A 13,963-nucleotide genomic window follows, 5' to 3' on the forward strand; every position below is an offset into this window, starting at 1 on the left:
CCGTGAATTTATTCGTAACAACATAAACATGAGTTTAATAATTCGAAGTTAAGAAATGTAATTAATCTAGCACAATTATGTCATCGTGATTAAAATCATCTTTTAAAATTGTGCATTTGAAATTTTATTTTATTTTTATTTATTTTACTTACTTAAAATCATAGTTTTTAATCACCTCTTAAAATCAAAATATTTTTCTTCACCAAAGTGTTTTTAATTGATTCATAAATAATTTTTTCATAGTCCCTATGTGTACCATAACTCAACATTTACTTGTCACTTTATTACTTTTTGTGATAGTGAACACTTGCACATTTTCGTCGTTCCAAGTTTTTGGCTCCGTTGTCGGGGACTATTTTAAAAAGTCATTATTTGTGAATTTGTTAATTTTGCGTTTTGGTTTATTTTTCTGTTCAATTTTAACTTAATTAATTTATTTGTGTTTGTTTTATGTGTTTATGAGTATTGATCGAATAATTGATTTAATCCTTGTAGACCATTAGATTAAAACAACTTTTCGACAGTGGAGAAGACAAGTAAGTCAAAGAAGGACCGAAGAGATGAACTTTGAAAATCTGAATCAAGGAAACAAGCAAAACCTGGTCAAAATCCTATCCTTATTGCTGATGATAGGGATAGAGATTTAAGATAGTATGTCGTGCTAGTATTTCATGATCTTAAGTATTAGGAAACCCGAAATTGAGGCACAACAGTTCAAGCTGAAGCCAGTCATGTTTGAAATGCTTCAGATAGTGGGCCAATTCAGTGGAAAGCCTACCGAAGATCCTCACATGCACTTTCAACTGTTCATGGAGGTGAGCAATTCTTTCAAGTTAGCCGGAGTACCCGACGATGCGCTACGATTAAAGTTGTTCCCATATTCGTTAGAAGACAGAGCTAGAGCCTGGTTGAACTCATTGCCTCAAAATTCAATTTCCACATGACCAGAGTTAACAGAAAGATTCCTCATGAAGTATTTCCCGCCTAACAAAAATGTTAAGTTAAGGAACGAGATCACTGCTTTCCAACAAATGGATGATGAGTCCTTGTTTGAGACATGGGAAAGGTGCAGAGAATTATTATGGAAGTGCCCTCATCACAGAATCCCATATTGTATCCAACTTGAGACGTTTTATAATGGTCTTAATGCTCACACGAGGATGGTTGTGGATGCTTCTGCTAATGGTGCTCTCCTTTCTAAGTCATATAATGAGGCTTATGAAATCATTGAGAGGATTACCGGCAAAAATTATCAATGGCCAACCAATCAAGTAGCATCAGGAAGACGAGTCACTGGGAATACATGAAGTAGAGCTCTCACTTCACTCATATCTCTGGTATCCTCGATTTCCTCAATGCTTAAAAATTTTACCACTAATGGGTTTAATAGTTTTGCAGCACAACCACTGAATCAATTTGAAAATATAGCCTGTGTCTATTATGGGGAAGGACATTTGTCCAAAGAATGTCCATCGAATCCAGAATCTGTGTATTACATGGGTAACTAGAACCAAAATCGAAGAAGACAAGGACTGCAATCCAATTCCTATAACCTATCGTGGTGAAACCACCCTAATTTCTCCTGGAGTAACCAAGGGGCTAGACCAAGTAACACATACGCCCAACCTAGATCGACCCAGCCACCTATTTTCACCCAACAAGTTCAGAAACAACCTCAAGTTGAACCATCCAATGGCTTAGAAAACTTGTTAAAGGCATACATAGCCAAGAATGATGCCTTAATCCAAAGCCAAGTAGCTACAATGAAAAATCTGAAAAACCAAATGGGCTAGCTTGCAACTGAACTCAGAAACCGACCACAAGGTCATTTACCTAGTGATATGGAGAATTCGAGGAATCCTGGGAAGGAGCATTGTAAAGCGTTGACATTGAGGAGTGAAAAGACATTAGAGCCCAACACTGTCGAACTTGAAGAGGAGCCAGCTGATGTTCAAGACTCAGAGGAAGTTCAACCGAGTGTTGAAATTCTAGTTTCACCAGAACTTGAATCTACAAAATCCAAAAAGGTAGATTCTGAATTATCTAATTCCGATAAACTGACAACTTTGTTAGATTCATAATTTCCACAGAAGATGAATCAACTAGTTCCAGTAAAGAAGCCTCCACCACCCTACCCTCAAAGACTTCAGAAGTAGAAGCAAGAAGTTCAATTGAAGAAGTTCCTAGACGTACTCAAGCAACTTCATATCAACATTCCGTTGGTTGAAGCACTTGAAAAAATGTCGAACTATGTCAAATTCATGAAGAATATCCTGTCAAAAAAATGAAGACTTAGAGAATTTGAGACGGAATCCCTGACAAAGGAATGTAGTGCATATCTTCAAGATAAACTACCCCAAAATTTGAAGGATCCTGGATGTTTTACCATACCTTGCAACATTGGAGCAACATATTGTGGTAAGGCACTATGTAATTTGGGTACGAGTATCAACTTGATGCCCATGTCAATATTTAGGAAGTCGGGGATGGGTAAAGTTAGACCTACTACGGTTACAGTTCAATTAGCATATCGATCCTTAGCACATCCAGAAGAAAAATCGAGGACATATTGGTACATGTAGACAAATTTATTTTCCCTGCTGACTTTTTTATTCTAGACTTTGAACTAGATAAAAAGGAGCCAATCATTTTAGGAAGGGCTTTCCTAGAAACTGGAAGAACCCTTATTGATGTGCAGAAGGGCGAGTTTACTATACGTGTTCAGGATGATCAGGTAACATTTAATGTTTTTAAGTCTATGCGATTTCGTAACACAATTGATTATTGTTCTGCAGTGTCCGATTTAGAGTAATTAATCATGGAAAAGGAACTCGACTATGTTGAGGACCCATTGGAACAAATTTTGACATTATACCCTTCAAGTGATGAAGAGGAGGATGAATACTTAGCTTTGCTAGAAGCTAATCAAAGGGGATTTAATCCGCAATCCCGCTTTGAATCTTTGGAGTTAGAGAATAAGGAGGATTATGCCCAAACAAAAGCGTCAATCGAGGAGCCACCTAAATTAGAACTCAAGCTACTTCCCTCGCATTTAAAATATGTTTATTTAGGTAACACTTCTACTTTTCCTATGATTATTTCAGCGGAATTAATCGTTGAGCAATAAGAGAAACTCATCCTAGTGTTGAAACAATTCAGGAAGGCTATCAGATGGTCCATAGTTGATATTTGCGACATTAGTCCATCTATATGCATGCACCAGATCATCCTGGAAGATGGTGAGAAAGGGATGATTGATGGAAAACAAAGACTAAACCTCATCATGAAGGACGTGGTAAAGAAAGAAATTATCAAGTGGATAGATACAGGTATAATTTACCCTATCTCAGACAGTTCGTGGGTAAGTCTCGTCTAGTGCGTGCCAAATAAATGAGATATTACGGTCATGGAGAACGAAAATAACGAGTTTGTACTTACTAGAACGGTTACAAGATGGAGAATTTGCATTGATTACCAGAAGCTGAATAAGGCGACTAGGAAATATCACTTTCCTTTGTCGTTTTTAGACTAGCTGATGGATAGACTTGTGGGGCGAGACTATTACTATTTTCTTGATGGATACTTCGGGTATAATCTGATTACAGTAGCACCAAAAGATTAACACAAAACAACATTCACCTGCCCGTACGGTACATTTGCATTTTGACGCATTCCATTTGGTTTATGTAATGCACCTGCTACATTTCAAAGATGTATGATGTTTATTTTTACTGACATGGTTGAGAAATACTTGGAAGTTCTTATGGATGATTTTTCACTATTCAGAGATACATATGATGATTTCTTAGCCAATCTAGCCAAGGTACTAAGCCAATGCGAAGAAAGAAACCTCGTACTTAACTAGGAAAAGTGTCATTTCATGGTACGAGAAGGTATTGTTCTAGGGCATTAGATAACAAGACAAGGAATCAAGGTAGATAAAAGCAAAGGTAGACGTTATTGAGAAACTCCTACCTCCAACATCTGTAAAGGGTGTTAGGAGCTTTTTGGGCCACGTCGGTTTCTATCGAAGATTTATCAAAGACTTCTCTAAAATTGCTAAACTTTTATGCAAATTATTGGGGAAGGACACGATGTTAAATTTTGATGAGGAGTGCTTAAGAGCTTTCAAATATTTGAAGAGTCGGTTAGTTTCGGCACCTATAATCATCACACCAGACTAGGATTTGCCATTTGAATTGATGTGTGACACAAGTGACTTCGCAATAGGAGCTTTCATGGGCCAACGAAGGACCAAAGTTTTTCATCCCATCTTCTACGCAAGTCAGACTTTGACAGGAGCTCAACTGAATTATACAGTAACAGAGAAAGAGTTACTTGCTATTGTGTTTTCTTTTGACAAGTTTCAATATTATCTTGTAGGTACCAAAGTGATTGTCTGTACGGACCATTGAGCAATTAAGTATTTACTTTCCAAGAAAGACGCTAAGCCGAGACTAATCCGATGGGTACTTCTACTTCAAGAGTTCGATCTAGAAATTCAAGATCGAAAGGGAGTAGAAATCCAAGTAACAGACCACTTGTCCAGATTTGAACCACAAAAAAGGGAATTCTCCATTTATACCCATTTAGGAGACATTTTCAGATGAACACATACTGAAGGTAAATCATGTTCATAATACCGCTTGGTTTGCTAATAATTCTAACTATTTAGCTTGTGTTTTGATGCCGATTGATAAGATGTATCATCGAAAGAAAAAGTTTCTTCACGATGTGAAGTACTATTTCTGGGAATAACCATACTTATTTAAAAAGTGTGCAGATGAAATGATCAGAATATGCGTGGCAGAAAATGAAGTACATAAGATTCTATATCATTGCCACTCAACTCCGAGTGGGGGACACTTCGGAGGTACAGGTACTGCGGACAAGGTATTGCAAGCTAGATTCTTTTGGCCAACACTATTTAAAGACGTGTATGCTTACGTAAAAAGCTGGGATCGGTGTCAAAGGGTTGGAAACGTCACCAACAGAAATGAGATGCCCTCGGACAAACATCATTGAGGTAAAGTTATTCAATGTTTGGGGTGTTGACTTTCACGATCCTTTACCTCCATCTTTTGGTCACAAGTACATATTGGTAGTAGTAGACTACGTGTCTAAGTGGGTTGAGGCTGAGCCATATCCAACGAACGATGCTAAGGTTGTGATGAATGTATTCACAAGGTTTGGAACCCTAAGAGCTATCACCAGATATGAAGGGTCCCATTTTATGAACAAATGGTTGAAATGGTTACTCGACAAACATGGCGTGAAGCACAAGGTTGCCACAGCTTACCATCCATAGATGAATGGGCAAGCTGAACTAGAAAACAAAGAGATCAAAGGCATACTCAAGAATGTAGTTTGCCCGAACCAACGAGATTGGTCCAAAAGACTGGATGATGCTTTATGGGCCTATAGGACAGCATACAACACCTTTAAGGATGTCACCCTATAGGTTGGTGTTTGGTAAAGCCTATCATCCGCCCTCGAGTTAGAACACAAAGCTTACTAGGCTCTCCAACAACTCAACTTGGATCTTAAGCTTGCTAAAGAGAAACGGATGCTCCAACTCAATGAGTTGGAAGAGTTTCGAATATTCTCATACGAGAATGCCAAATTACTCAAGGAAAGCCTTAAGAGATAGCATATCAAGCACATTTGAGTTTGAGAATTTGAAGTAGGTTAGCAAGTCTTGTTATTCAATTCCAGATTCAGGTTCTTTCTAGGAAAGTTAAAATCACGTTGGTCTGGTCATTTACGATTCACCAAGTTTATCCATATGGAGTTGTCGAACTTCAAAGTAAGGGAAGTAATTTTCGAGTTAATGCTCAGTGCTTAAAACATTACTGGGGAGATGAAATTGAACAGGATCAAATGTCATTCATTTTATCAGATATTTAATTTTTCTTGTTTTTGATTTAGGGTATATTTTTGGGATTAGTATGTTTAAATAAATTTTGTCTAGGAGATTGGAACTTAAGCGGAACCGCTTATAACCCTCCAATCTTTCCTGGGAATTGATTTTAACATAATCTTCCGAGAAATCATTCCCTAAATGGCAAAATAATTTTTTAGTTTTTCAAATAAAAAAGTCAATTTTGATCCAAGTTTTAATTGCAACTCAATTTCAATTTTCTTTAAGTCTAGGTACTTAATTGAATTATTTTCAAATTTTGGTTGCTCTTTTTGTAAATATTTTCAAAAGGCATCTAGAATAAATGTTTTTAATTTGATTTAATAAATAAAATGATAATAACTAGTATATAATTATATTTATTATAATATATATTAATTATTATCAATTTTGCATAGAATTAGGATTAGTTTAGATTTGATCATATTTTATAGTTTTTCAATAAATTAATAGCAAATAATAAATTAATATGCATTATATTAATTATTAATTGTTGTTAACTTTGTGTAGAATTAGAACTTAAAATATTTTACCTATTAAATTGTTTTAAGAATTCTAATTATACTCTTACCCTTTTTCCTATAAATTCCACCAACCTTCTCCATCATCCATCAATCCTAGCATCCAAAACCACCAGCAATAGCACCGCCCAACAGCCCTATTCGGCCAGCAACCTACACACTTGGTGCACCTGGCCAGCAGCTCACCCCGCACGTTGCTACTGCCGCACACACCTACCTCCATCGCGCGCCACTGCTGCCTTTTACGCCTTGCTCTGCGCGCATTGTGTCGTCCCCAGCTCCATCCTGTACGCACCAGTCTTGTTGCTCGCTCAATAGTCCTGCTGCCTGCGCATTTGCTCACGCCAAGGCGCGCTACTGCCATACATTCCTTGTGCTGTGTGCACCCTTGCACAACACTTCCATCCCACATTTAGCCAATAACCTTCCAACCGTCCCGAAATCGACCTTTTTTATTTATATTTATTTTCTTTAAGTTCTTAATTTTTATATATAGGTGGTAAGACAAATTTTTCTCCTAAATTTCAATTTTATTTAATTATTTAATTTTTCAATTTATAGAATTATTAATATTTTATACTGATTAAATTTTTTTAGAAAATATTTGTTTCTATTTTATGATCAGTTTAATTAAGCCTCAGAAGAACTCGTTCCTCTACCCAAATTGACAAATCATAAAACAAATTCCATTGTGAAGAAGCCAAAGCGAGATACGAAAGTGTTTTCAAGAATCAACAGATGCACCCATTCGACAAATTGCTTTCATGGCACGCATTCGACAAATTGCTGAAACTCTCAATTGGGAGTTATTTTGTGAGAAAAGACCTAGTGCAGATGAGGAGTTAGTTTGTGAATTTTATGCAAATTTGACCTCAAACGAATTAACAAAAGTTTCTATTTAAGGAATCAAGGTACCAATAACCTCAAACGCTATTAATGAATTATTTGAATTACCTGATTTCGAAGACGACGAATATTCTTCCTTGATAAGAAATATTGAGACTAAAAATCTGCAAAAATTCTCGAGGAACTTACAGTTCTAGTTTCTAAATGGACTATGTCAAAGCAAGGAATTCACACTTGTCGCAGAGAATATTTGACACCACTAGCAAAGGTATGGTTCTATTTCATTCGATTCAGCCTTATGCCTATTTCACATGGGACTACAATTTCATTAGAGCGAATGGTCTTATTATACTCGGTTTTAACTGAAAAGAACATTGATGTGGGAAAAATCATCCTGGGAGAAATGCGAAATTGTGCCGCTAGATGTTCTGGCCCTACTAACATTCCCTTTATGATAACAATTTTGTGCTTGAAAGCTAAAATTCTTGCAAATTTAAAGAAGATAAGTTATAGCCAGGGCACAATCACAGATTGAGAGCTCTACCAAATAGCCGGAGACTCTATTCTACAACAACGAGTTGAAGAAAGTTAGGATCCCAAAGAAGAAGAAGAAGATCCCACAGAGATCAAACCGATGTAGTCAACTGAAATCCATGATAAGGCAGAACCAATTGAACCAATAACCGAACTTGATGTCGCAAATTCAATGTTCTCAATCACCTCACCCAGATCTTCGAGATGAGTTGTCAAAGTTGATGGATATAATGCAACAAATGCAGTGACAACAACAAGCTTACTAGAGATAGTCAAAAATACGGGATGACTCAATGAGAAGCACTCTAACAAAAATATTCAATGACCCGTTTATTTTTGTGCCTAAGTTTCCAGATTTCATATTTGAACCTTGGAGTTCACTATCGAAGAGTTTTTGAAGTGATTCATGCAAAAACAAAAATGATGGAGCAAAAGATGAGTCGAATTCGGGGGGATCAGCAAATCAATAACAAGAGGGGATCTTGACTTTATTTTATTTTCGTTCTTAGGTTATTTAATATTTTAGGATTAGGTTTTATTACGAATTTTTATTTTTGCATAATAAAAAAAGAGGTGGAAATCATAAATAAAAATGAACAAGTTGCAAAGTACAAAGTACAAAGTGTGGCAATAGATATATACATGTCTAGGATTGGATCTAGAGAGAGCTTGATACTTAAGCAGTCAAATTGACTCACCTCCTCTTTTCTAGAATCCTATCTGGTGTATAGTATCTATTCACTTTTAAAAATGAGGACATTATTCATCTTAAGTAGGGCGACCGAAAAATTGAAATTATTTTCTCTCAGAATAAATTTTTCTTTTAATTATGATTAGGATATATTTTGCTCAAAAATTTGAAATTTTGTTAAGTATGCTAAACTTCATTATAAATAAAATTAGATTATTTCAATAATTTTTATATTAGCTGAATTATGACATAAATGTATTTTTGAATAAAGAATGCAAATCATACAATAAAATTTTTAGCTCCTTAGGAAAGTTAGGCGTCCATGAAAGTTTAAGTCTCTAGAATTGACTTAGTAGTTTCTTAAGGCGAAATCCCAAGAAGCATGGAATGTTGAAAATGATTTAGGCAACTTTTGTTCGGACCGTTTGAGCCTTTCAAGCCAATCTTGATGAATTTTTATCCTTTAAAACCCAACTTTGAGACTATATGACCTAATTTTATTTGAACCCTTGCAATATTTAGCCATCACTTTTCTCTTCATTATCTTTAAATTGTCCCAAACACTAGACTCAGTACTATTCAGAATGTTCTTTGAAAATAAGCTTGGAGGAGTTGAAAAGAAATATCAAATGCTCAAAAAATTGTAATACATACAACAAAATGCTCGTGAAAAAGAAAAGAACAAAAAAAGAAGAAGAAAAGAGAATATGTACTTAAAAGAAACTAGATGTGCAAAAGAGCATGTGGAAGCAAAGTAAGTTCGTGTATTGAAGGTAATTATTCTGAAGGTCCAATTCATGCTGAGTCTAGGGTTTTTTGCCTAAATTTATCTATCTTTTACCTATCCCTAGCCTAGCCACGTTACAACCATTTTAAAGACCTATTGATTCAAGTTTCTATGCTACCTACATTAGTGGAGAGAAATTGCTATGTTCAACATATGAAGGCATAAGTTAAATTTAATGATTGCAGCTTAACCTTAAATCAGGGAATAAAATCAAATTAGTAGGGATTTAAATGTCTTTATTAGGAAGCATTTAGTCTCTTTTTGCTATCATAATAATAATTGAGATTAATTTGAATGATATGTATACTTAAGTAGCATAAATATCAAATTTCTTGTTCTTGAGCATAAGTGTACTAAAATCATAATTTTGGGAAGAATGTTGTTTTGAAGGAATTTTTTCAAAGGTGTTTCTAAGAAATTGTTTTCAAATTTGTGCAATACTCGAGACGACCAATGAATTAAGTATAAGGGTGTGGAAACACGAAAATATACACACTTTTTTATGCCCTTTTTAACTTAAATTCATGCAGTTTCGATAAAACTCTTATCAGAAAATATAGAATAATTATAAAATAATTAAATTGCACTCAAATTATTAACATGTTGAATTTTAATTAACTTTATTTCAAATTTTGATTTTTTATTATTTTTGATAGATTTGCACAAAGGGCGAAAAATGGCTCGGCAAACACTACTAGAAGCACAAAACCGAAAAGCAATTTTGAAGCATCAAGGCGAAATAATTTTTTAGCCTAAGACGGTCCAAATTATGTGTACTAATTCATAATATAATTAATTTTAATTTTAATGCAATTTAATTTGGGTTAAATAAATTATAATTAATTATGAAAAGGGGCCCAGCTGAGCTGAACCGAGAAAATCGATCCAACCGAGCATTGGGCAACCCTAAACCATCCCATATGCTGACCCAATCAGCTTGTTTGGCTGATTATTTTCCTTGCAAAATGGCCCTTGAAGACTCCTTCAATTTGCATTCAAACCCCTCCACTATTCATGCCTTTCAAGATTTGCCCCTACCTAAAAATAGCATGTTTGAAATCTTCAAACATGCCACATGTGTGGCTGGCCATGGGGGGAGTCTTTGGTTGCTGATTTTGGCTAGAAACCTTCTCAACCTATAAATACCCCCTTGGGTGCTCACTTCAAACACATCTCAAAAACCATTCATTCTTCACTTCTCTCTCACTTTTCTGACTTTATTGTTCTTCATTTCCTTCCCCATTCGCTTGTTGATTTCACCTCTTGAAAAAGAGTCATTCAAACACTATTTCGATCAGCATTCAAGTGTTCATGGAAGCCTTTGTCACAGCCTGATTTTGACCCTAATTGGACATAGTGGTTTCGGGACCACGAATTCGAGTCTAAAAAATATTTTAATATTATTTTCTGTGATTATTATGTGTTAATTTACATGTGTGAAAGTTTCGTGAATTAATTTTATTGTTTGTGTGCTTAATTTAATAAAAGGACTTAATCGCGTAAAATGTAAAATTGACTAATTAATGTGTAAAGTGCTAACTTGCTAATGTATTTATAATGTGAAGTCCTTAATAGGAAATTAGGCCATTAATCATGATAGTGGACGACATTATGCTTATAATTTATAGTTTTTATTATGTATAAAAGTTATAATAATATATTATATTATAAAGTTAATATATATTAAAAGACAAACAAATTAAAAGCCACATTTTCATCTTATTTTGACCGAAACTAGAGAAAAGAGAAATAAAGAAACCTAAGCTAGGTTCGGCCATCTTTTGAAACTTAATTCAAGGTTAGTTTTTGTTCGGTTTTTGATAATTTTTACGTTTTTGAGATCGTTACTTTGAATTCTTCAAAACCCATGTCTTAATTTTGTGAATTGTTGATGATTTTGAAATGTGCCATTGATGAATGCTTGAGCTTTGTGATAGTTGAAGATGAAAAATGAAAGATATGTGAAAGATTAACATGTTTTGTCTTTGAAATTTTGGTGAAATTGAGTAATTAGGGCTAAATTGTGAAAATAAATTTTTGAGAGACTAAAATGTGAAATAAATGAAATTTGTGGACTTGTATGAACACTAGGAACATTTGGCCCTAGTATGGTGTGATTAAATTTTGTGTGTTTTGTGTTTTGTGCAAAAAGGACTTAAAAAAAAGTGTAAAATGTTAGGGGTAAAATGATAATTTTCTCATTTATGTATTTTTGGATTTAATTGAATGATTTGATGGATAAAAAGACTAAATTTGAATATGTTTAGATCAAGAAACGAAGAAAATGGAATTGGATTGGGGAAAAACAAAAGTAGTCGAATAGTCGAACGTCTTTGTCTATATCCGAGGTAAGTCTATTAGCTATTTAATGATATTAAATTAGTATATATGTATGTATATCGATTGTAGTTGTTGTTGAGCTTTAATTTCAAGTAATTTGATTGAATAAATTAGAATTGTAAATGGTATATATATGTGTATAAAGTGTTCGAATATATATATGCTTATATAAATTTTTGAATTAAGTTAAAGTGGGAATGCTATAAAAGCATATATATATAAATATATAATGTATTAATATTTATATATGTATCTATATGAATATGTTCTGAATTTAATTGATTGTATGAAGGTTATATATATATACACATAAGATTCGAATATGAGAAAATAAATACATGTATAAATTCTTGCTTTGATTAAAGGTATGTATTATACTCATATATACATGGGTTTTCGAATATACATATATATATGTAAAAGCTTTGGGTTTGATTAGTAATATGTATATTGTAATTGTATAGGTAAATTTTTTAAATAAGGTGATTATATGTGAGATGGAACATTTATATATATAATTAAGTATTGATTATATTATAAGATATGAATGTTAAGCATGTATGTATAGTTTTGAATATGTATGGATGTAGATAAATATGTTTTCATATTGAGCTTAGATACATATATATATGTTATGCTCGGATAGGTGTGTATACATAAGTACATGTAAATTATTTGTATTAAATTTATTTAAGTATATTTATATATACATGAATAAGTTGTGAACTTAGGTAAAGGCAAGAATGTGTATATATATAAATTCATATAGGTTCGAATATAAATAAACATACTTGTATGGGCTTTTAATTTTTATTTAAAAGGTATAAATGTTAAATATGTATACGGGAGTTTGAATATATCTATATGTACATTTGTGTACAAGTTTTTAGTTGAATTAAAGCATAAAAGTTTATGTTTTTATAAATGAGGTTCGAATATATTTATATGATTATAAGTTATTAGTACTTGAATTGGATTGAAAATATGATTTGCAAACTCATTTATGTTTGAGCATGGACTACGGTGAATATGTGTTTGCTGTTAATAAATATTTGAGGAATTATTCTGTATATGAGAAATTGAAATTTTCAGGTTTTAAAACCTAGCAGGCTAAGTGCCGGTGAACTGAATCAGGCTATAAGCCTAGCAGGCTAAGTGCCGGTGATCTGAATAAGGCTATAAGCCTAGCAGGCTAAGTGCCGGTGATCTGAATCAGGCTATAAGCCTAGCAGGCTAAGTGCTGGTGAACTGAATCAGGCTATAAGCCTAGCAGGCTAAGTGCTGGTGATCTAAATCAGGTTATAAGCCTAGCAGGCTAAGTGTCGGTGATCTGAATCAGGCTTTAAGCCTAACAGGGCTAAGTGCCAGTGGATCTGTTTAAATTAAGTGATTATTTGCATTGGGTATATATATGATTTTGGTTATATGTAATGGATAAATATATGAACATTTGTTTCTAAGTATTTGATGAGCATATAAACGTTCGAATCTTTGTGTTTAGTGAGTATATATATATATGTTGGTTATCATAAAATTGTTGGATACATATATGTGTATGCACTCGACATATGTGGATTATAGTAAATATATATATGTGCATTCGGCACATGTGGTTGATAAGTATAAGTATATGCTTTTGGCATATGTATTTGAACAATATATATATGCATTCGATGAAGTGCAAGCGATAAGCACATATATGCATTTAGATATATGCAGGTGATAAATACATATATACATTTAGTTATAATAACTGTATATACATTTGGAGCTAATATTTGTTAAGCATATATGTATATAAGCATTCGGCTATTCATGTTTATGGTGAATTTACATTCGGTTTTAAGAGTTGATAATTAAGTATGCTTTTGACTATATGTAATAGTTACCATATATAGTATTTGCGAATTCATTAAGTGTATCAAGAAATTACATAATTATTTTTATAATTTCTGTTATGCTATAGACTTACTAAGCTATAAAAGCTTACTTTGTTTGTTTATGTCTTTCTGATTTTTAGACTTAAGATCAAGCTTCAAGCTCAGGGATCGTCAGCAAGTTCATCACTCTATCTACTGTCTCGGTATTAAACTGTTTAAATTTTAACTTTGGCATGTACAGGCTAGATAAATGTTTTGGAAAGTCGTACTTTGATATATTGTATATGAAATTAATAGCCATACGAAAATGGCTTATTTTCTTATGGTTTAACGGGATCAAAATGTTATGTTTTGTTTTAAAAAGGTTAAAGTAGAATTTATAATTATACTTACTTAAAATTTGGCTAAGCTTAATATATTTCAATTTATATATATACAATGCTT

General features: G+C 33.5%; 1 non-coding gene across 1 annotated transcript; it reads right to left on the reverse strand.

Annotated features, from left to right (window-relative positions):
• Nucleotides 1-998: 998 nt before the first annotated feature.
• On the reverse strand, nt 999-1,105 carry LOC121218814 (small nucleolar RNA R71). The gene has a single exon (XR_005915291.1). It is a non-coding gene; the product is annotated as a small nucleolar RNA R71 (small nucleolar RNA).
• Between the last annotated feature and the right edge of the window lie 12,858 nt (nt 1,106-13,963).

This window comes from Gossypium hirsutum, chromosome D06 (assembly GCF_007990345.1).
Source record: "Gossypium hirsutum isolate 1008001.06 chromosome D06, Gossypium_hirsutum_v2.1, whole genome shotgun sequence".
Lineage (NCBI taxonomy): Eukaryota > Viridiplantae > Streptophyta > Magnoliopsida > Malvales > Malvaceae > Gossypium > Gossypium hirsutum.